The following is a 23,608-nucleotide window of genomic DNA, read 5'->3' as shown; positions in this document are numbered from 1 at the left end:
CCTGCAGGCTGCATCCACCCAGACAGCGCATACTCCATTTGTTTCTCTACCTGCTTTGGAGATCATTGAGAAAGATCCCAGAGCTCCTGCAACCAGATCCCTTATGGCAACCTCTCCCAGAGATCCTCTTGAGATCTCTCCTTGTGAACACAGCCACATGGGGGAAACATGGCAGATAGCACTCCTCTCTGAGCTGGAGGGTCAGTCATTCCTCAGTTCTCTTTCTACCAGAAAAAACCTGAACTCATTCACATCCATATGTAAGCGAAATAATTCCTGCGCTACCTCAAATGAATTTAATGAGTAAAGACTAATACACGGGCCAATGACTGAGAGCATTGTTCTGGGGGTGTCCCTCTGTCAGAACACAATAGCACAGCAGAGGAGATCACTGTACTAACATTGCATAGTTAGAACATCGGCTCCTCCTGAGCTGTCAGTTTTTTTTTAGTTTAGGCCTTCTGGGTTGAATGAAAAAAAAAAAAATAGTGGTGTGTACTAGGCTTAACACTGCAGTAAGAATAGCAACTGCAGGCACTAGATTGTGTTCACACAATGCTTATGAATCAGTGACTACTACTAAAGGCTGTGCTACCTAATTCGCTTTTCACCCTATCACATATAGATAATGCACCTAAAGCAAACTAACTAAAAAATATTACAAAATCAGACCACCTCTAATGTGCCCAAATAAAAATGCAGTAATAAGTTGGGAATATAGAGTGCAAACAGTTACTAAATTTAATTAACTAACTCCTATATAATGTTTGTTTTGCTGTCTGTGCCCCTGTTCAGAAGATTTTACCTCACTTTCTGTCCCTGTGACAAATTGGATTTTGAAAATTCTGGGTTGTTGTGGAAAAAATGATCGGTGATAAAGCTTCAGTGGAGACACCTTTTCCCATGATAATGATGGAGTAAATTTGCCTTCCTAGGGGTAGATTTCCCCTCACTTCCGGTTTTCACTCTTTGTTTGTAAGTATGAGTTGTATATAAGTTGGGTGTTTGTAACTCGGGAACTGCTTGTATATAGGAAGCTAAAAAAAAGAGGAATAATTATAAAAAAAAGTCCATCACCAACATTCCAATACTCTCACCTTGTGGTTTGACCAAGTAAAAATCAGGTCTCATGTGCTTTCTCATTAAACAGGTTATGATATACCAGAAATGTTTTTCCCCTCTGCTGTATAAGGATGTCATTCAATCTTTTTCCATTCACAGGAATCCTTCAGTGGTTATACAGGCAGTCCCCGGGTTACAAACAATACAAGGTTCTGTAGGTTTGTTCTTAAGCTGAATTTGTATGTAAGTTGGAACAGATACATTTTATTTAGTTAAGTTTTGTCCTATATTACATATTATAAAAATAAGTTTTAGTTCTGAACTCCTTGTGTTCAGTTTTTTTATATTTTTAAAAAATTTTGAAATCTGGTATCTTGTTATTTCCCAAGATGGCACCAAACTTCAATCTGGTTTAATAGGAGGGGTACTGATTAGTATTTATGGCCTTTTTTGGGATTAATTATTTAATTTTTAGTTTATTGTAAAAATAATTTTTCCTTTAAATTTAAAACCTTTTTATGAATATACACTATATTACCAAAAGTATTGTAATGCCTGCCTTTACACATACATGAACTTTAATGGCATCCAAGTCTTAATCAGTAAACTTACTTTTTAATTTTAATGTTTTTGGATTTTTTATATTTTTTGTAAAAATGCGTTTAAATTTAGGGAAAACATGTGGCTGAAGAAAAATTTGACAGGGTCTCTTTACTGGACTTTTATACATTTTATCTCCCCCAAAACAAAATCTCACATTTCACAATCACAGCTTATTTACATTATCAGTTTTTGGCAGCACCTATATTTGTGAGCAACTGTTTTCAAGGATGAAGCACCAGAATGGCAAATTAGAACCAAAATATCTGATGAGTCCCTTGAGAATTCATTGAGAATTGCTACTATATCCATAAAACCAGATACTGATGAGATAGTTAATCAAAAACAATGTCAAATATTGCATTCGTTTCATGTTGCCCTCTTTTACTTTTATGATAAAAAATATTACAAACAAAGAAGTTTTACTACTCAGACAGTTACATTATCTATATCAGTGATTGTTAACTTGTAATCTTGCCCGACTTATTTTGCTGTATTTTATGTGTGACCCAAGACAAATCCTCTTCTTCCAATGTAGCCCAGGAAGGGCAAAAGGTAGGGTGATTAGCACAGGTTTAAGAGTTTTTTATATCCACTTTTTTTTTTTTTTAATCCGCTGTGATATTGCCCTCCAGAACATCTGTATTTTAGGGAAGGACCCCCAAAGATGCATAAAAGACCCATCCTGTGAGCAACTCTGCCAGCACCCAGGGCTTGCCCTAGTGAAGATTTTTGTGAAGCGCACAGGATTTTTATACCAATAAGATTTTTTTTTTCTAAAGCATGTCTCTTGAGTCCTGGAGCTAAGCAAGGAGACGTGAGAAGCTTGGTCATTTTCCCTCTCAGCATGCCCAAGGATTCACTGCCACCAGGATACTAGGTGGCTTGTGCGTTTCGAGGACAGTACGCTCTTTTTTCAGAGCCAAACCCTAGTTAATATGCTGAATGGGTGCGCAACCATGGTACCGATGCCTAGCTTGATAAACTGTTTTTAACATTTGGTTTCTGAGCATATTTAGGCTGGTGCGCCCTGTGCGCCTATGTTTGTGTTTTTATAGTGTGGTGTCAGGGCTCCTGTAGTCCTGAGAGGGCAGCAAAGCTTGGCGTGTCCTGCTCTGTTTTGAGAAGCAGATATACATGAAGAACTAGGGGTGTTAAATTTACTAGCAGTTTTAGGTAAACTAACAAATTGCTGACACTGCAGTTACAGCCAACCGTTTTTTTTTCTTTTGGGATAAAGGTTTTTATATGGATAAATAAAAGCAGATCATGGTAAGCACCCCAGTGGTAAATTGTTTGTCCTAACCCTGTAACTGCTACATCTGCAGGATTGCCAACTGAAAATAAAGGAAAGAAAGCCTAAAAAAAGACTAATACAGCCATCACATCTAAGATTAGCTAAGCTGCAATGTATCAAATTTTTGTTTTTGGAATTAATACAGATTTTATTCAAAAACCTTCTGATGTTGATCTCTGGAAACGATTTGGCTGCTTTCTTCCTTTACCATTCAAGCCTACCTAGGAGAAAATATACGCGCTCTCTTCTCCTTTTTTTTCTCTCTTATCTTCCATTTTTCTTTCCTCTTTTGGTCTTTATAGTTTCTTAACTCAATGTAAAGTGACTGATGTGTTACCTGTCTTTGTTTCAGACTGTAAAGCACTATACTACACTGTCATCATTATGGTCAGTTTATCTCAGTCTTTGAGACAAGTGTCTAAAGTCTTCAATTTCTCACTTTTTCATTTTTCTGTCATAACATGATATGCTGTTTCTGTACATCTATGTTTGGAATTGTGTACATATTACTGGCATATGCTGTATTTCACTAAGCCCTTCGTGAAAGGAGGAAAACAAAGAATGTTACAAAATAAAAGGGTACATAAGTATAGCAAATACACCATGTGGCTTTTTATATTCCAATCTGTGCTCTCTTTCTAAAAGATAAAGTAAATAGAAAAGGAGGTGGTGTCTATATCTATGTGAGATGGGATATGAAAGTAGATAGAGGGATGTGGGTAGATAAGTGTGATTGTACTGATGCATTCGAAATAAAATGAAACATGGTTGTTCAGAAATAAAATGAAACATGGTTGTTCAGAAATAAAATCAAATATGGTTGTTAAGTGGATACTGCAAAATTAATAACTGCAGTACATTACAGGTCCTCCAAAAATGAGGATGTAGAGACTCAATTCCTTATATATAAAGAAAAACCAATCAAGACCTTTCATCTACCCTAAAATAAATGTCTCTGCTCATACAACAAAATAATTTACATTTTTAAACATATTGAAGGACAAATTTATGGACAATTTGTAGAAGTCCAAAAAATAAATTATGTATTACTAGATCTTTCCATCTGAATCAATTTAAAGCTTTTTTTCACAGTTCATATTAAACAGAGTGTATAGTGTTTTTTTATTTATTGTGCTCAGAACTAATTTTTTTTTTTTCAAGTTTGAGAAATATAGAAAATAAATGTTATATAGTCTTTAAAATCCAGTCAGAATGTACTGTAATCCCGAGCTTTTTATGTACGCCTTTCTTCTTTGTTTGCAAAGTTCTTGGATTCTATGATGCCTGGTGTGCATTTGTAATAATTCATTGAACTGTGGAATATTCTGCAAGATACTGGATTGCCCATCTTAGTTCTGCTGATTAAATATTTATCTTTGCAGTTTGCCTTCCTTGAGTCTGTGGTTAATAAGACAGGTCAATTATTTTGCCAAGGCATTTCTCAACAAATACAAAAGTGTCCTCTTTGATTCCAGAAGGGGAATAAAGCTAGTAATATACACAAAGATTTTTCTTGTTCTTCTCATGAGAGAAATCTAATATACTGAATTTCTCCATCCATGCTAAACAACATGGATGGAGGAATCTACTCTGCCAGCTATTGTTTTCAGACAGCTGTTACCCACGGCCATTTGAACAGTGACTGCATCTGATTGGATGCATTCACTATTCATCTGACATATTTGCAACCAGATCCTTCTGTTTTTCAATCAATGTTTGAAAGACAGTGGTGCTGACATGGCAATCCATGCCTAGAAGTTCCATGAATGGCCAGCATAAGTATGTGATGTTTTTAGATAAAGTGATGCAACATATATACAGCAGGCCACATCAGCTCTCAGATTCAAAAAGCATGTTCCTTAAATTTTCTTTAGGAGAGGAGACATAAAATTTGAATATATATGCTCTCTATTTCTGACATCAAAAATAAAGTAAATAGATGTAAAGAGTGACTCTATTAGATATAGTACATGGTTTCAAAGCATATTTTGTAAGGAGGGAATGTACATCTTAGTATTACAAATTTAATGTAGAGTCTAGAAAACACCACTGAGGTGCCGAAAATAATATATGTTATGATAACGTTGCCTTGGAATTATTTGGCTATAATCTTCAGCTACATAGAAAAAGAGAGAATTGCCCTGCGGGACTTTATATGAGGTGGACCCAATAGTCATAATACTCAAGTTGAAATGTATCTGGTTTATTGTGTAGAACCAATATACAAAAGTAATACAACATGAATATTTGACATACACAAAACATAACATGGTCAAAAAAAAAAAAAAAAAACATAACATGGTCATACAAATATTTATTAAAATATCTCGTAACAGTAACAGTATGCACATCAATACAAATATCTTGAAACTCGACGCACGTTTCGTGGGTCGCATTGCCCACTCGTCAGGAGTGTAAGTGTGCAGGTAAGTCTGAAAATAAATTATTATTATTGTATTATAGACATGCAGGATTGATGGCTATTGGAGTATGAATAACCCATATGGGGAGACAACATACTCACAAATATAGCCACGTCATTGTGTTTAAACCATGCTTCCATACGGCGGCGGCCAAATAGTCCGACATGGGAGCTGAGGGGGCAGGATCCAAAGGCATTGTAATCGACTCAAGGAGAGCAATGAGAATGTGTTGTAGGTATGTCAATCAAACACCTGGCCAGTCTCTAAATGAAAGAGTATACATGTAGGTAAGTGAGCAGCTACTTCCTGTATGATAGCAGCCAAAATGATAATGGTCATATATATTAAATGTATCAGAGACATGAATATGGACCAGGGAATGAAAAGAAATAACCAAAGGGTGAAGAAAGTGCAGAAGAAATGAAATAATTAGGTGAAGAAATGAAATAATTAACAGGCATATGGCTTCTCTGCTATAACACCTATATGTGTGTATGTGTATAAATACATATAAGTGTGTGTGTATATATACCCCTATACAGAAGTTCAGATGTTATGCCTGCCTCCAAAGACGCCCAAAAAATGCCCAAAAAATGCCTGCGCCAAAAAAAAACGCCCAGGTGTGTTGTTGCAGGCATTTATCTGGGCATTTTTTGGGGGTCTTTGGAGGCAGGCATAACATCTGAACTTCTGTATAGGGGTATATATACACACACACTTATATGTATTTATACACATACACATATATAGGTGTTATAGCAGAGAAGCCATATGCCTGTTAATTATTTCATTAGCGCAAGCATAAGTTTCTGCTACTTTCACACCTATATATGTGTATGTGTATATATACATACATGTGTGTGTGTATATATACCCCTACACAGAAGTTCTGATGTTATGCCTGCCTCCAAAGACGCCCAAAAAATGCCCAAAAAAACACCTGCGCCAAAAAAAAACGCCCAGGTGTATTGCTGCAGGCGTTTTTTGGGCATTTTTTGGGCATTTTTTGGGGGTCTTTGGAGGCAGGCAAAACATCTGAAATTCTGTATAGGGGTATATATACACACACACTTATATGTATTTATACACTTACACATATATAGGTGTCATAGCAGAGAAGCCATATGCCTGTTAATTATTTCATTAGCGCAAGCATAGGTTTCTGCTACTTTCACACCTATATATGTGTATGTGTATATATACATACATGTGTGTGTGTATATATACCCCTACACAGAAGTTCTGATGTTATGCCTGCCTCCAAAGACACCCAAAAAATGCCCAAAAAAAACGCCAGCTACAAAAACGCCCAGGTGTGTTTTTGCAGCAGGCGTTTTTTTGGGCATTTTTTGGGGGTCTTTGGAGGCAGGCAAAACATCTGAAATTCTGTATAGGGGTATATATACACACACACTTATATGTATTTATACACTTACACATACAGTGGGTACGGAAAGTATTCAGACCCCCTTAAATTTTTCACTCTTTGTTATATTGCAGCCATTTGCTAAAATCATTTAGGTTCATTCTTCTTCCTCATGAATGTACACATAGCACCCCATACTGACAGAAAAACACAGAATTGTTGACATTGTTGCAGATTTATTAAAAAAGAAAAACTGAAATATCACATAGTCCTAAGTATTCAGACCCTTTGCTCAGTATTTAGTAGAAGCCCCCTTTTGATCTAATACAGCCAGGAGTCTTTTTGGGAAAGATGCAACAAGTCTTTCACACCTGGATTTGGGGATCCTCTGCCATTCCTCCTTGCAGATCCTCTCCAGTTCTGTCAGGTTGGATGGTAAACGTTGGTGGACAGCCATTTTTAGGTCTCTCCAGAGATGCTCAATTGGGTTTAAGTCAGGGCTCTGGCTGGGCCATTCAAGAACAGTCACGGAGTTGTTGTGAAGCCACTCCTTCGTTATTTTAGCTGTGTGCTTAGGGTCATTGTCTTGTTGGAAGGTAAACCTTCGGCCCAGTCTGAGGTCCAGAGCACTCTGGAGAAGGTTTTTGTCCAGGATATCCCTGTACTTGGCCGCATTCATCTTTCCCTCGATTGCAACCAGTCGTCCTGTCCCTGCAGCTGAAAAACACCCCCACAGCATGATGCTGCCACCACCATACTTCACTGTTGGGACTGTATTGGACAGGTGATGAGCAGTGCCTGGTTTTCTCCACACATACCGCTTAGAATTAAGGCCAAAAAGTTCTATTTTGGTCTCATCAGACCAGAGAATCGTATTTCTCACCATCTTGGAGTCCTTCAGGTGTTTTTTAGCAAACTCCATGTGGGCTTTCATGTGTCTTACACTGAGGAGAGGCTTCCGTCGGGCCACTCTGCCATAAAGCCCCGACTGGTGGAGGGCTGCAGTGATGGTTGACTTTCTACAACTTTCTCCCATCTCCTGACTGCATCTCTGGAGCTCAGCCACAGTGATCTTTGGGTTCTTCTTTACCTCTCTCACCAAGGCTCTTCTCCCCCGATAGCTCAGTTTGGCCGGACGGCCAGCTCTAGGAAGGGTTCTGGTCATCCCAAACGTCTTCCATTTGAGGATTATGGAGGCCACTGTGCTCTTAGGAACCTTAAGTGCAGCAGAAATCTTTTTGTAACCTTGGCCAGATCTGTGCCTTGCCACAATTCAGTCTCTGAGCTCTTCAGGCAGTTCCTTTGACCTCATGATTCTCATTTGCTCTGACATGCATTGTGATCTGGAAGGTCTTATATAGACAGGTGTGTGGCTTTCCTAATCAAGTCCAATCAGTATAATCAAACACAGCTGGACTCAAATGAAGGTGTAGAACCATCTCAAGGATGATCAGAAGAAATGGAAAGCACCTGAGTTAAATATATGAGTGTCACAGCAAAGGGTCTGAATACTTAGGACCATGTGATATTTCAGTTTTTCTTTTTTAATAAATCTGCAACAATGTCAACAATTCTGTGTTTTTCTGTCAGTATGGGGTGCTATGTGTACATTCATGAGGAAGAAGAATGAACTTAAATGATTTTAGCAAATGGCTGCAATATAACAAAGAGTGAAAAATTTAAGGGGGTCTGAATACTTTCCGTACCCACTGTATATAGGTGTTATAGCAGAGAAGCCATATGCCTGTTAATTATTTCATTAGCGCAAGCATAGGTTTCTGCTACTTTCACACCTATATATGTGTATGTGTATATATACATACATGTGTGTGTGTATATATACCCCTACACAGAAGTTCTGATGTTATGCCTGCCTCCAAAGACGCCCAAAAAATGCCCAAAAAAACGCCAGCTACAAAAATTCATTAGCTGCAAGTACACCATTCAAGTACAACATTTTAAGTACAGTGAAGAGATATTGCAGGAGATAGTCAGGAGGTAGGCTGGAAGGTGGAAAAAGAAAAAAAAAAGGTAAGATTTGTTTGACTTAAACTTACAATTTTTTTTTTCTCCTCTTTAAAATGGCAGACTTGGTTCAGTGCAGGGATTGTTGTGCATTTATTTCATGTTCCACTCTTTGGAGATTCGGATTCTGTCAGATCTGTAGGCAATTCTCCTTACTGCAGCAGGAAATTGCATTTTTGAAATCAGAGATATTTAAATTATCTGTTAAACAAACTCCAGCTGGGACTGCTGCAATGCCACTGCCACAGAGGACCCCCAGAAATGGCAGATGGGTTACTGTAGGTTCTGGAAGACTTAGAGTGGTGGATAGAAGACAAGTCCCACAGTCGGTGGTTCTCCAAAATTCATTTGCAGCACTCTCAGAATGTAAGGAAAACATGGATATGGACTCAAGCACAGAGGGTGAGAAACCATCGACTCCTATGTCTAATGTATGCAAGACTGCAGCCAAGGACAAAAAAGATAAAGTGAAGTCTCAAAGGAAGCAGCTGTTGCTGGGTGATTCAATCAAAAGAAGTGTGGAGCTTAAAGAAAATGGTTTTGTGAGATGTCTCCCTGGTGCTACTGCTAGGCGAGATAGAAGACGTATTATTAATATTGTTAAGCAAGCAAAGCAGGAAGGGGACGTGGATGTTCTTGTCCATCTAGGGACAAATGACCTGGCTTGCAATGAAGTGTCAGAGGTGAAAAAATCTTTTATCACACTTGGAAATGACATACAGGATTTTGCATCCACCATTTCATTTTCTGAAGTTCTGCCTGTGCATAATGTTCAGAATGATAGGCAGAGGCGCATAAAGGAGTTCAACATATGGCTTAGTAAATGGTGTCAAGAGCAAGGATTTGGCTTTGTTTCTCATGATAGCTCTACTTGGAATAGAAAGGAGCTGTACAAAAAAGATGGTTTGCATCTTTCTCTCAAAGGAACAAATGTACTTAGTGAACAACTCCAAGAATTTGCGAAAGAGTATTTAAACTAGGAAGGGGGGGCAAAAGAGTGAAAATACAAGAGTCCAATTGCCCCCGAAACAATGCCAGAACAGGTCAGAAGCACAGAGGTTAAGAAATGATAAGCTCAGAGTCCTCTCTACAAATGCTCGCAGTTTAGGTAAAAAAATCAATGAACTTGGGTCAATAATGGCATCTGAGAATGTAGATTTAGTGGCTGTTACGGAGACATGGTTTAACCACTTGCCGACCGCCGCAAGTAAATTTACTGCGGCGGTCAGCCACGTTAATTAACGTCACTAGCCTGAGCCGCTCTGGTGCGCGCGCGCGCGCTCCCGAGGTCCCGCCGATGACTCGATTGGGTTCAGAACCGATCAGTCATCAGGTCCAGGCCAATCATTTTTGGTCTGGACCTGTTGATCGGTCCTGCCCAATCAGATCACCCTCTAAGCCTGTGAAATGTAAACACAGGCTTAGAGAAGATGTGCCCTCCCCTCACAACGGTCTTTTTGGATCCAGCGTGAGAGGAGAGCACATCTAATTGTAAGTACAGCACCAAGCACGTACATACACACTTAGATAGGCACATTTCACCCCCGATCGCCCCCCCGATTAACCCCTACAGTCCCTGACACAACACACACTATATACAGCATATAGCATTTACCTATATACCTGTATAAGTGTGATTTGTGGTCAGGTGTAGCGCTTGCGACCCCCCCTTTTCCACTCAAATTACCCCCCACCCCCCCTAATAAAGATTTAACCCACTGATCCCCCCTGACCCCCCCCCCCCTGATCACCGCCGTTAACCCCTACACCCTCTGTCACATCAGCACTAATACAAACGTAATATACAGTGTTTTTGTATTTTTGTATTAGTGTGATTGTGATCAGAATTAGCGCAGGCGACTAAGTTTCTGTCCCAAGAAGGTTTAGGGTCCCCGCCACCCGCCCAATAAAGATTTAACCCCCTGACCCCCCCCCTGATCACCCCTACACCCCCTGCCATAACACACACCGTATACAGTATATAGCATTTTGCTATATACCCGTATAAGTGTGATTTGTGGTCAGGTGTAGCGCTTGCGGCCCCCCTTTTCCACTTGAATTACCCGCCACCCCCCACAAATAAAGATTTAACCCCCTGATCCCCCCTGATCCCCCCCTGATCACCGCTAGTTAACCCCTACACCCTCTGTCACATCAGCACTAATACAAACGTAATATACAGTGTTTTTGTATTTTGTATTAGTGTGATTGTGATCAGAATTAGCGCAGGCGACTAAGTTTCTGTCCCAAGGAGGTTTAGGGTCCCTGCCATCCGCCCAATAAAGATTTAACCCCCTGATCCCCCCCTGATCACCCTTACACCCCCTGCCACAACACACTGTATACAGTATATAGCATTTTCTATATACCCATATAAGTGTGACTTGTGACCAGGTTTAGCGCTTGCCACTGTTTCTTTTATCCATAGGATACCCGCCAGCCCCTTCCAATAAAGATTTAAACCCCTGATACCCCCCTGATCACATCCAGTTAACCCCTTTCCCCTGTCACATAGCACACTAATACACACATAATATACTGTTTTTACTGTATTTTGTATTAGTGTGATTGTGACTTGAGGTTGCGCTAGCGAGTTAGCTTCTATCCCAAAGGAGGTTTAGGGTCCCCGCCACCCCCCCAGATCCCCGGCGCATAGTTAGAAGTAACCCCTTGATTACCACACACACACACACACACACTCGCACGCACATACACTTCCATTACTAGTATAGTGTTTGAACAGATCAATATCTGATCTGATCAGAACTATACTAGCGCCCCCATAGTTTAGGGTTCCCAAAACGCAGTGTTTGCACGGTCAGCACTGATTCCTGCCAGCCCCTGCGTTTAACCCTTTCACCCAGGTAAGTGTAGTAATCAATAGATTACTGTCACTTACAAAAAAAACACAAAACACAAAACCGCTGTGTTAGCAGAGTCAGGCCTGATCCCTGCTAGCATTAGCAGTTTTTTTTGGTAGCGCTTGAAATAGTCCTTGACAACCAGGTGCTTTTATTACCTGTGAGTCGCATCACTGTACAGGTAAATTTAGTTACCAAAATGTCTAAACGTTTGTACAGTGATGAAGCTATATATAGTATAATGACCATGTCACGTGAGAGCGATGGGGAAGCCTCACCGGCAGAATCAGGGTCAGTATACGGACCAGATGACAGCAGCGGCTCCCTGACAGATAGCAGCGACGACAGATGGGTCCCTGTTAGACCCAGGCGTACCCGACCCCATTCTGGAGTTGTTGAGATGCAGGAATTGCAGGGTGCTCGTATGGAGCAGAGTGTGGTTACTAGTGCCGCTCATTTTTCTGGCGACCTGGCAAGCCCCAGCGGCCTAGTACACCCTGGACCTAGTACAACCAGCACTGCAGTAACACCTGGTGACATGGCGAGTCCCCTAAGTGCAGTTGAAGCTGGTGCGGTGGCTAGCACGAGTAGTGGCCCGCAGCCACCGCGTATTCGAAGACAGGCCCGTAGAGCCCATAGTGCCCTCCCTGATGTGCTGGCATATCCCATTTGGCAGCCCACTGATTCTACAGCGCCAGTACTTCCCCCTTTCACCGCCCAACCTAGAATCCACGTGGAGACAGCTGGTTTTACGCCCCTGAACTTTTTTGAGCTGTTCTTCACGGAAGATCTTTACAGATCTATTGTGGATCAATCAAATTTATATGCACAACAGTTCATCGCCGCCAACCCAAGTTCGCCCCTTGCCAGACCATTCGGCTGGAAACCTATAACGGTTTCCGAATTTAAAATCTTTCTGGGCCTTTCCCTCCACATGGGCATAACTAAACAGAGTGAATTGCGGCTATATTGGTCCACTAGCCCAGTTCACCATATGCGCATGTACTCTGCCTCCATGTCCAGGGGGAGATACGAGCAAATTCTGCGATTTATGCATTTCAGCGACAATGAACTCTGTCGTCCTCGGGGAGACCCTGAATATGATTGGCTCCACAAAATTCGGCCCCTCATAGACCACTTCAATCAGCGGTTTGCAGCCTTGTTTACCCCCGAACAAGTTGTCTGCATTGACGAGTCCCTGATTAAATTTACTGGCCGCCTTGCTATGAAACAGTACCTCCCCAGCAAGCGTGCCAAGTACAGGGTCAAACTGTATAAATTGTGTGACAGGGCCACAGGCTATACAGTTAGTTTCCGGGTCTATGAGGGAAAAGATAGCACTGTGGAGCCCCCCAACTGCCCAGACTACATAGGGAGCAGCGGTAAGATTGTTTGGGACTTGGTGTCACCCTTATCCGGAAAGGGGTACCATTTGTACATGGACAACTTTTATACAAGCGTGCCACTATTTAGTCACCTGCTCGAATTACAAATTGGCGCATGTGGCACCGTGCGACCTAATCGCCGGGGCTTCCCCCAACGGCTTGTAAATTCCCGTCTTAGTCGGGGGGCGAAAGCCTGCTTGAAAACGGACAAATTGATTGCGGTGAAGTGGAAGGATACACGGGATGTTTATGTTCTGTCCTCCCTTCACGCAGACACGACAGTCCAAATCCCTACGGCAACTGGCGTTATGGAGAAACCCCTCTGTGTCCACGAATATAACCTTAACATGGGAGGGGTGGACCTTAACGACCAGCTTTTGGCGCCGTATTTAGTTGCCTGTAAAGCCAGACGCTGGTACAAAAAAGTGTCTGTTTACCTTTACCAAATGGCTATGCTGAACGCCTTTGTCCTATACAGGGCGTCAGGACGAACTGGATCCTTCCGGGAATTCCAGGAAGCGGTCATCCTTGCCTACCTGTACCCAGGAGGCATGCCTGCCCAACTTCCCCTTCCAGATGCAGTGAGCCGGCTGCATGAGAGGCATTTTCCTTATACCATCCCGCGTACCCCTACCCAAAGATACCCCCAAAAAAGATGTCGTGTCTGTAGCAGGCGCGGAGGTAGGAGTGACACCCCTCATTATTGTCCCAAATGTCCTGACCAACCTGGTCTCTGCATCGGGGAATGTTTTGAGCGCTACCATACACTAGTGGAGTATTAGTGTAGGGTACAGCACGACACAGTGTAGGGCACACAAACACAGGGTCTTGAAAGATGTTGGATGTCCATCGACATTTTGAGAGACCCAAGCTGGAAGATCGCAGTCCCAAATCAAGACATCAAGAAACAGTTAGAAAGAAAAATAAAAGGATCCAAAAACTGTTGTTGTGTCAGTCATTTTATATGTCCTTCTACTCTTCCTACTGTACTTTTTTTAATGTCCTTTGTTTGTTTTTTCATTCTTTTGTGACCTGTTTCTCTTGCAGGTACTCGTCGGCTACCACGCATTAATTTTATATATTCTGACACAAACCGTGTTTGCGCTCAGCATATATGAATACCTTTGCTGATAGCAGCTGTGGTGATTTTCTGATTTCAGCACTGCAGTTAAAATCCTATTTTGGTATACATGGATAGTGTCGTGTATACCCATCATTAAATTCAGTGGGTGGTTGTTTGGGCGGTTAATGATGAAGATCCAAAAACTGTTGTTGTGTCAGTCATTTTATATGTCCTTCTACTCTTCCTACTGTACTTTTTTTAATGTACTTTGTTTGTTTTTTCATTCTTTTGTGACCTGTTTCTCTTGCAGGTACTCTTTGGCTACCACGCATTGATTTTATATATTCTGACACAAACAGTGTTTGCGCTCAGCATATATGGATACCTTTGCTGATAGCAGCTGTGGTGATTTTCTGATTTCAGCACTGCAGTTAAAATCCTATTTTGGTATACGTGGATAGTGTCGTGTATACCCATCATTAAATTCAGTGGGTGGTTGTTTGGGCGGTTAATGATGAGTAATACTACGCATTATTCCTGTGCTGATTTCTGATAGGTTCTCTTTTTTTCCGTTCAGCCCACAGGCTGCATGAAAAAAAAAAAACCTATATGCCAAACAAGGACCAGCAATGTACTGGTACGTTGCTGGACTTTGAGTGGTTATACCAGGATGATGCCTGCAGATTTAGGCATCATCTTGGTATCATTTTTTACAGCCAGCGGTCGGCTTACATGTAAAAGCAATCCTAGCAGGTAATTGGCCGCTAGACTGCTTTTACAAGCAGTGGGAGGGGCCTCCCCCCCCCCCACCGCAGCCTTCCATGGTTTTTCTCGGGCTCTCCTGTCCCACCGGTTAACCCGAGAGTGCAGCCGGTGGTTCAATTATCTAACCATAGAGCTAATTGGAGATGAGAATGGCTCCAATCATCTCTATGACCTAAGATGCCGGAGGCTACGAGCATTTCATGACTTCTGTTTCACCAGAAATAAACAGGGCCATTGGGAAATTGGGAAAGTATTTTATCACACCAATTTTGGCGTGGTCAGATGCGTTAAGGTCAGAGGAGAGATCTAGAGTCTAAAAGACCCCAATTTTTTAAAAAAAGAGTACCTGTCACTTCAGATTGCTATCATAGGGGATATTTAAATTCACTGTGATAACAATAAAAATGATTAAAAAAAAAAATTAAAGGAAAGGTGTCAAAATAACATAAAAAAGCAAAAGAAAAAAAAATTGAGCCCCCCCTTTCCCCCCGTGCTTGCGCGCAATGGCGCACGCAGGCGTTGGTCTAGTGTCATATGTAAACTGCAATTGCACCATGCATGTGAGGTATTGCCGCGATCGCCAGATCGAGTGCAATAATTCTTGCAGTAAACCTCATCTGTAAGTCTAAAGTGGTAACCTGTAGAGACTTTTAAAGGTTTTTAAAAATGTACGTATGTTTTTGCCACTGCGCAGGCATGCGCAATTTTTAAAGCATGTCATGTTAGGTGTCTATGTACTCGGCATAAGATCATCTTTTAAATTTTACCAAAAAAAATGGAATTATATAGTGTATTTGTGCAATAAATTTAAAAAAAATGTATTTTTTTCGCAAAAATTGCGTTTGGAAAATCTGTGCGCAGATACCGTGTGACAAAAAAATTTGCAACATCCACCATTTTATTCTATTGGGCCTCTGCTTTAAATAAATATATAATGTTTGGGGGTTCAAAGTAATTTTCTAGTAAAAAAAAATATTTTTTTCATGTAAACAAAAAGGCACAGAAAAGGCTTGGTTTTCAAGTGGTTAGAAGAGTGGGTGATGTGTGGCTAAGATTGTGCATAAAATGCCGGGACGGTTCAAACACCCCCCAAATGACCCCTTTTTGAAAAGTAGACACCCAAAGCTATTTTCTGAGAGGCATGATGATTCCATGGAGTATTTTATATTTTGCCACAAGTTTCGGGAAAATTATTATTTTTTTTTTTTTGTTCTTTTTTTACAGAAAGTTGTCACTAAATGATATATTGCTCACGCATGCCATGGGAATATGTGAAATGACACCCCAAAATACATTCTTTTGCTTCTCCTGAGTACAGGGATACCCCATGTGTGAGACTTTTTGGGAGCCTAGCTGTGTACGCGACCCCGAAAACCAGTCCACATCTTCAGGTTTTCTAATGGCGTAAATTGCTGATTTTACCCCTGACTACCTGTCACAGTTTCAGAGGCCCTGAAATTTCAAGATAGCACAAAAACCCCCCAAATGACCCCATTTTGCAAAGTAGACACTCCAAGCTATTGGCTGAGAAGCATAGTGAGTCCATGGAATAGTTTATATTTTGCCACAAGTTTCGGGAAAAATTTTTTTTTTATTTTTTTAAATTTGTTTACACAAAGTTGTCAGTAAATGATATATTGCTCACACATGCCATGGGTAAATGTGAAATGACACCCCAAAATACATTCTGCTGCTTCTCCTGAGTACAATGATACCCCATGTGTGAGACTTTTTGCCAGTCTAGCCGCGTACATGACCCCGAAAACCAATGCACACCTTTTGGCTTTCTAAGGGCGTAAATTGTTGATCTCACTCCTTACTACCTATCACACTTTTGAAGTCCATAAAAAGCCAAGATGGCACAAAACCCCCCCAAATGACCCCATTTTGCAAAGTAGACACTCCAATCTATTTGCTGAGAGGCATGGTGAGTATTTTTCAGCTCTCATTTTTTTTGGAAAATGAAGAAAAAACAGGAAAATGCATTTTTTTCCCTCTTTTTTCAATTTCCAAAACTTTGTGACAAAAAGTGAGATCTGCAAAAAACACTCAACATGCCTCTCTGCAAATAGCTCAGGGTGTCTACTTTCCAAAATGGGGTCATTTGGGGGGGTTTTGTGCTATCTTGGAATTTTAGGGCCTCCAAAACTGTGATAGGTAGTCAGGAGTGAAATCAACAATTTACGTCCTTGGAAAGCCTGAAAGTGGGGGTTGGATTTCGGGGACCTGTACTCGGCTAGACTGCAAAAAATTCTCACACATGGGGTATCCCTGTACTCAGGAGAAGCAGCAGAATGTATTTTGGGGTGTCATTTCACATATACCCATGGCATGTGTGAGCAATATATCATTTACTGACAACTTTGTGTAAAAAAAAAATATATATATATATATTTCCCGGAACTTGTGGCAAAATATAAAATATTCCATGGACTCACCATGCCTCTCAGCAAATAGCTTGGGGTGTCTACTTTCCAAAATGGGGTCCTTTGGGGGGGGTTTGCGCTATTTTGGAATTTTAGGGCCTCCGAAACTGTGATAGGTAGTCAGGAGTGAAATCAACAATTTACGTCCTTGGAAAGCCTGAAAGTGGGGGTTGGTTTTCGGGGACCTGTACTCGGCTAGACTGCAAAAAAGTCTCACACATGGGGTATCCCTGTACTCAGGAGAAGCAGCACAATGTATTTTGGGGTGTCATTTCATATATACCCATGGCATGTGTGAGCAATATATCATTTACTGACAACTTTGTGTAAAAAAAGAAATAAATATATATATATATATATATATTTCCCGGAACTTGTGGCAAAATATAAAATATTCCATGGATTCACCATGCCTCTCAGCAAATAGCTTGGGGTGTCTAATTTCCAAAATGGGGTCATTTGGGGGGGTTTTGTGCTATCTTGGAATTTTTTGGGCCTCCGAAACTGTGACAGGTAGTGCAGAGGTGACATGAACAATTTATGCCATTAGAAAACCTGAGAGTGTTGATTGGCTTTTGCGGTCCTGTACACAGCTAGGCTCCCAAAAAGTCTCACATATGGGGTATCCCCATACTCAGGAGAAGCGGCAGAATGTATTTTGGGGTGTCATTCCACATATACCCATGTCATGTGTGAGAAATTTATCTTTTAGTGACAACGTTGTGTAAAAAAAGAAAATAAAAAAAAAATTGTAATTTTCCCAAAACTTGTGGCAAAATATAAAATATTCCATGGACTCACCATGCCTCTCAGCAAACAGCTTGGGGTGTCTACTTTCCAAAATGGGGTCATTTGGGGGGGTTTTGTGGTATCTTGACATTTCAGGGCCTCCTAAACCGTTATAGGTAGTGAGAAAATGCAATGAAAAATGTACGCCCTTTGAAATTCTGATGGTGGTGATTTGTTTTCGGGGTCCCGTACACAGCTAGGCTCCCAAAAAGTCCCGCATATGTGGTATCCCTGTACTCAGGAGAAGCAGCAGAATATATTTTGGGGTGTAATTACACATATACCCATGGCATGTGTGAGCAATATATCATTTCAATGACAACTTTGTGTAAAAAAAAAAAAAAAATTTTTTTTAGTCATTTTTCAAACACCTGTGACAAAAAAATGAAATATTCAATGAGCTCAACATGCCTGTCAGGACATTCCTTAGGATGTCTACTTTCCAAAAAGTGGTAGTTTGGGGGGGTTTTCTACTGCCCCGCCATTTTAGCACTTCATGAAATGAGATAGGCAGTCAGAAATTAAAGCTGCGTAAATTTCACTATTTACACCATAGTTTGTAGACGCTATAACTTTTGCGCAAACCAATAAAAATACACTCATTGATTTTTTTTTTTGTCAAAGACATGTAGCTAAATATATTTTGGCCAAAAAAAATGACATAAATTGAGTATATTGGATATTTTTTAAAAGACAAAGTTGAAAATGTCATTTTTTTGCAAAATTTTCGCTCTTTTTTTATTAATATCCCAAAAATTAAAATGCGCAGAGGGGATCAAATACCACCAAAAGAAAGCTCTGTTTGTGGGAAAAAAAAGGACATAAATTTCGTTTAGGTACAGCATTGCATGACCGAGCAATTATCAGTTAAAATCACGAAGTGCCAAGTTGAAAAAATGGGTCTGGTCTTTAAGCTGCAAAATCCTCCGGTGGTAAAGTGGTTAATGAAAGAAATGACTGGGACATAACCATACCAGGATACTCTTTATACAGAAGAGACAGAGAAGGCAAGAAAGGAGGAGGAGTGGCCCTGTATGTGAAAGATAGCATTAAATCTAACCTAATACAAGTTGGTGAGGCCAACATAGAGTCAGTTTGGGTTACGTTGCAGTTTGCTAATCATGCAGTAACTCATGTAGGTGTGATATATAGACCACCTGGTCAAGTTAAAGAACTAGATGATCTACTAGTTGAAGAAATAGCTAAAATGACAATGAAAGGAGAAGTTATCATTATGGGAGATTTCAATCTTCCAGATATAAACTGGAAAACCAAAATAGCAAGTTCTACCAGGAGTACAGATATTCTAAATTCCCTACTGGGGTTGTCTCTGCAACAAGTGGTTGAGGAGCCAACCCGGAGGGAGGCCATTTTGGATTTGGTATTCACAAATGGGGATTCGGTATATGATGTCATTGTAGGCGAAACCTTGGAATCTAGTGATCACCAGTCAGTGTGGTTTAATATAAGAACTGTGAAAGAGTCACACCACACAAAAACAAAAGTTTTAGATTTTAGAAAAACAGACTTTTCAAAAATGAAATTAGTCATAAATGAGTCCTTATCAGACTGGAACGGATTACATGGAGTCCAGGAGAAATGGGACTACTTAAAAGGTGCATTATTGAAGGCAACAGAAAATTGCATTAGACTTGTCAGTAAAAGCAAAAAAAGGAAGAGACCACTGTGGTACTCAGCAGAAGTGGCCCAAATCATTAAAAATAAAAAGCTAGCATTTTGTAATTATAAAAAAACCCAGAGCAATGAAGATAAGGAAATCTACAAGATTAGGCAGAAAGAGGCCAAGCAAGTTATAAGAACTTCTAAAGCGCAGGCAGAAGAAAAACTAGCTCAGTCTATGAAAAAGGGGGATAAGACATTCTTCAGATATATAAATGAAAAAAGGAAATTAAAACAAGGAATAACTAAATTAAAAACAAAGGACGGAAGGTATGTAGAAGAGAATAAAGGGCTAGCCGACTGCATTAATGAATACTTCTGTTCAGTTTTTACAGAAGAAAAAGAAGGAAAAGGACCTCCACTTGAAAGGATGACTAATAAATCTTTTGATGCATGTGTCTTTACAGAGGAAGACGTTCTAAGATTGCTGTCTAAAGTGAAGACAAATAAGTCACAGGGTCCTGATGAGATACACCCAAGATTATTAAAAGAGCTTAGTGGTGAGCTGGCAAAACCATTAACAGATGTATTTAACCAATCATTAGCAACAGGAGTCGTCCCGGAAGATTGGAAATTGGCAAATGTCGTGCCCATTCACAAGAAAGGTAGTAGGGAGGAATCGAGCAACTATAGACCAGTGAGTATGACATCAATAGTAGGCAAATTAATGGAAACCCTATTAAAGGATAGAATTGTGGAACATCTTAAATCCCATGGATTGCAAGATGAAAAACAACATGGGTTTACTTCAGGGAGATCATGTCAAACAAATCTTATAGATTTTTTTGACTGGGTGACTAAAATAATAGACGGTGGAGGTGCAGAAGACATTGCATATCTAGATTTTAGTAAGGCTTTTGACACTGTCCCACATAGAAGACTTATCAATAAACTACAGTCATTGAGCATGGACTCCCATATTGTTGAGTGGATTAGGCAGTGGCTGAGTGACAGACAACAGAGGGTTGTAGTCAATGCAGAACATTCAGAACAAGGTCATGTTACCAGTGGGGTACCTCAGGGATCTGTACTGGGACCAATTTTGTTTAATATCTTCATAAGTGATATTGCAAAAGGCCTCGATGGTAAGGTTTGTCTTTTTGCTGATGACACAAAGATATGTAACAGGGTTGATGTTCCTGGAGGGAAACGCCAAATGGAAAAGGATTTAGGAAAACTAGAAGAATGGTCAGAACTCTGGCAACTGAAATTTAATGTGGATAAGTGCAAGATAATGCACCTGGGGCGTAAAAACCCAAGGGCAGAATATAGAATATTTGACACAGTCCTGACCTCAGTATCTGAGGAAAGGGATTTAGGAGTAATTATTTCAGAAGACTTAAAGGTGGAAGGACAATGTAATAGAGCAGCACGAAATGCCAGCAGAATGCTTGGATGTATAAGGAGAGGTATAAGCAGTAGAAAGAGAGAAGTGCTTATGCCGCTGTACAGAACACTGGTGAGACCTCACTTGGAGTATTGTGCGCAGTACTGGAGGCCATATCTCCAGAAGGATATAGATACTCTAGAGAGAGTTCAGAGAAGAGCTACTAAACTAGTACATGGATTGCAGGAAAAAACTTACCAGGAAAGGTTAAAGGACCTTAACATGTATAGCTTGGAAGAAAGAAGAGACAGAGGGGATATAATAGAAACTTTTAAATACATAAAGGGAATCAACTCGGTAAAGGAGGAGAGCATATTTAAAAGAAGAAAAACTACCACAAGAGGACACCGTTTTAAACTAGAGGGGCAAAGGTTTAAAAGTAATATGAGGAAGTATTACTTTACTGAGAGAGTAGTGGATGCATGGAATAACCTTCCTGCAGAAGTGGTAGCTGCAAATACAGTGAAGGAGTTTAAGCATGCATGGGATAGGCATAAGGCTATCCTTCATATAAGATAGGGCCAGGGACTATTCATAGGATTCACATATATTGGGCAGACTAGATGGGCCAAATGGTTCTTATCTGCCGACACATTCTATGTTTCTATGTTTCTATGTAAAAACGCCCAGGTGTGTTTTTGCAGCAGGCTTTTTTTTGGGCATTTTTTGGGGGTCTTTGGAGGCAGGCAAAACATCTGAAATTCTGTATAGGGGTATATACTGTATATACACACAAACTTATATGTATTTATGCACATACACATATATAGGTGTTATAGGAGCGGAGACATATGTCTGTTAATTATTTAATTAGCGCAAGCATAGGTTTCTGCTATTTTTACACCTATATATGTGTATGTGTATATATACATACATGTCTGTGTGTATATATACCCCTACACAGAAGTTCAGATGTCATGCCTGACTCCAAACATGTCCTCAAAAAAGCCCTATAAACGCCTGCAACAAAAAGCAGGGTGACAGGGGAGAAGCCACCATCCTGTTCTGTAAGTGTTCTAAGAGAAACAAACTTTTCTCTATAGCGGTCACCCTGACATGGAAGTGTTTTGTCACCCTGCCATAGCAGTCAGAGTCAGTTAACCCTACACTAAACTACGGTCACCTTTACACTTAACACTTTCCCTACAGAAACTAGATTATTAAATCTAACTATAGTGGAAAATAGTACCCTAACTACACTAGATATCCCTTTCCTCACACTAATAATTGCTAAATGACACTTTGAAGCAGAAGTAACAGAACTGCTTCTACTCTCTTCCACATCCCTGTATTAAAATGGTAGAGATTTGGCGGGGCTATCTTATATACTGGGGGGCGTATTCACTAATGATTGGCCTCTGGACCCCCTAGTCACTCCAATCACATTCCTAGCATTCTCCTGCCCCCTCAATTGGCTTTTACTGATGGTTCTGGTCCAATCACAGGCTTTTAAATCCCAGTTCCTGTCCCATTGCATTTTGGTCGGTTCTGGTTGCCGAATTCCGAACTTTTTCAGCAAAAAGTTCAGAATTCGGCCGAATTTTAAACAGTCAATGTTTGGGTCGAACCGATGGTCGACCCGAACCGTTCGATCATCCCTAGACACAGACACAAATGAGTCCCAACACTTAAATTTGTTTATTTAATTTCTGCATGATAATCAACATATTATCTTCCACTCATATTAATCTCTTGAGTATTCATTAAAATAGAGAAACATTATTTACATGAACACACATTAAACACATTTATAGACAATCCCAGTAAATGTACAGTATTTAAATTTATGCAAATGTATGCAAATTTGTATAACAATCAAAAGGGTATATGTCCAATCAGAGTTGATTACATTATTCACTGAACTTTAAAAAATTATCATGCTGAAATGTGAGCTTGAATTATAACCATAAACATGTGTCATTGCAAAAAGACCTCCTTGTTTAAAATCTACATTTCTAAATATAAAGCACACATTCATATAAAGAAAACATTTTAGAGAAATGTCATTATGTAATGAATATTGTGCATAAAACAAACTATATGATTGGTGATATGCAAGGATCGCACACCAGGGCTCCCCTGAAGACTATAAACTACAGTCAAGACTCTGCACCACAGAGCCATACCTATTTAGGGAAATAGGCTGGACATTACTAGAGCAACAGCTAAAGCAAACCCCCGGGTCAAGTCAGTAGATCAACTAAATGCAGGTAAGAGAAACATCAACTGGCTGCCACAGGTAGAACTAAAATTAACACTTCAAAAAGTAGTATTGGCAAGACCCCCGAGCTATCCATAACTGCTAAGCAGTTCAATAAGCTAGCAGGCAGATGCCTAAAAATTACAAAAAAAAACAAAAACACAGCACACGTTCCACATCTTCCGACATATTAGTCTCCATTGACAAATGTGAAGAACAAATACAGAGCATGTAGGCTTTTCTCATTCTCTAAGCACTTTCCTGTCACATACACTGTTG

This window comes from Pelophylax lessonae, assembly GCF_965119305.1.
Source record: "Pelophylax lessonae genome assembly, chromosome: 9".
NCBI classification, from domain to species: Eukaryota; Metazoa; Chordata; class Amphibia; order Anura; family Ranidae; genus Pelophylax; species Pelophylax lessonae.
Note: the sequence above shows the minus strand (reverse complement) of the source record.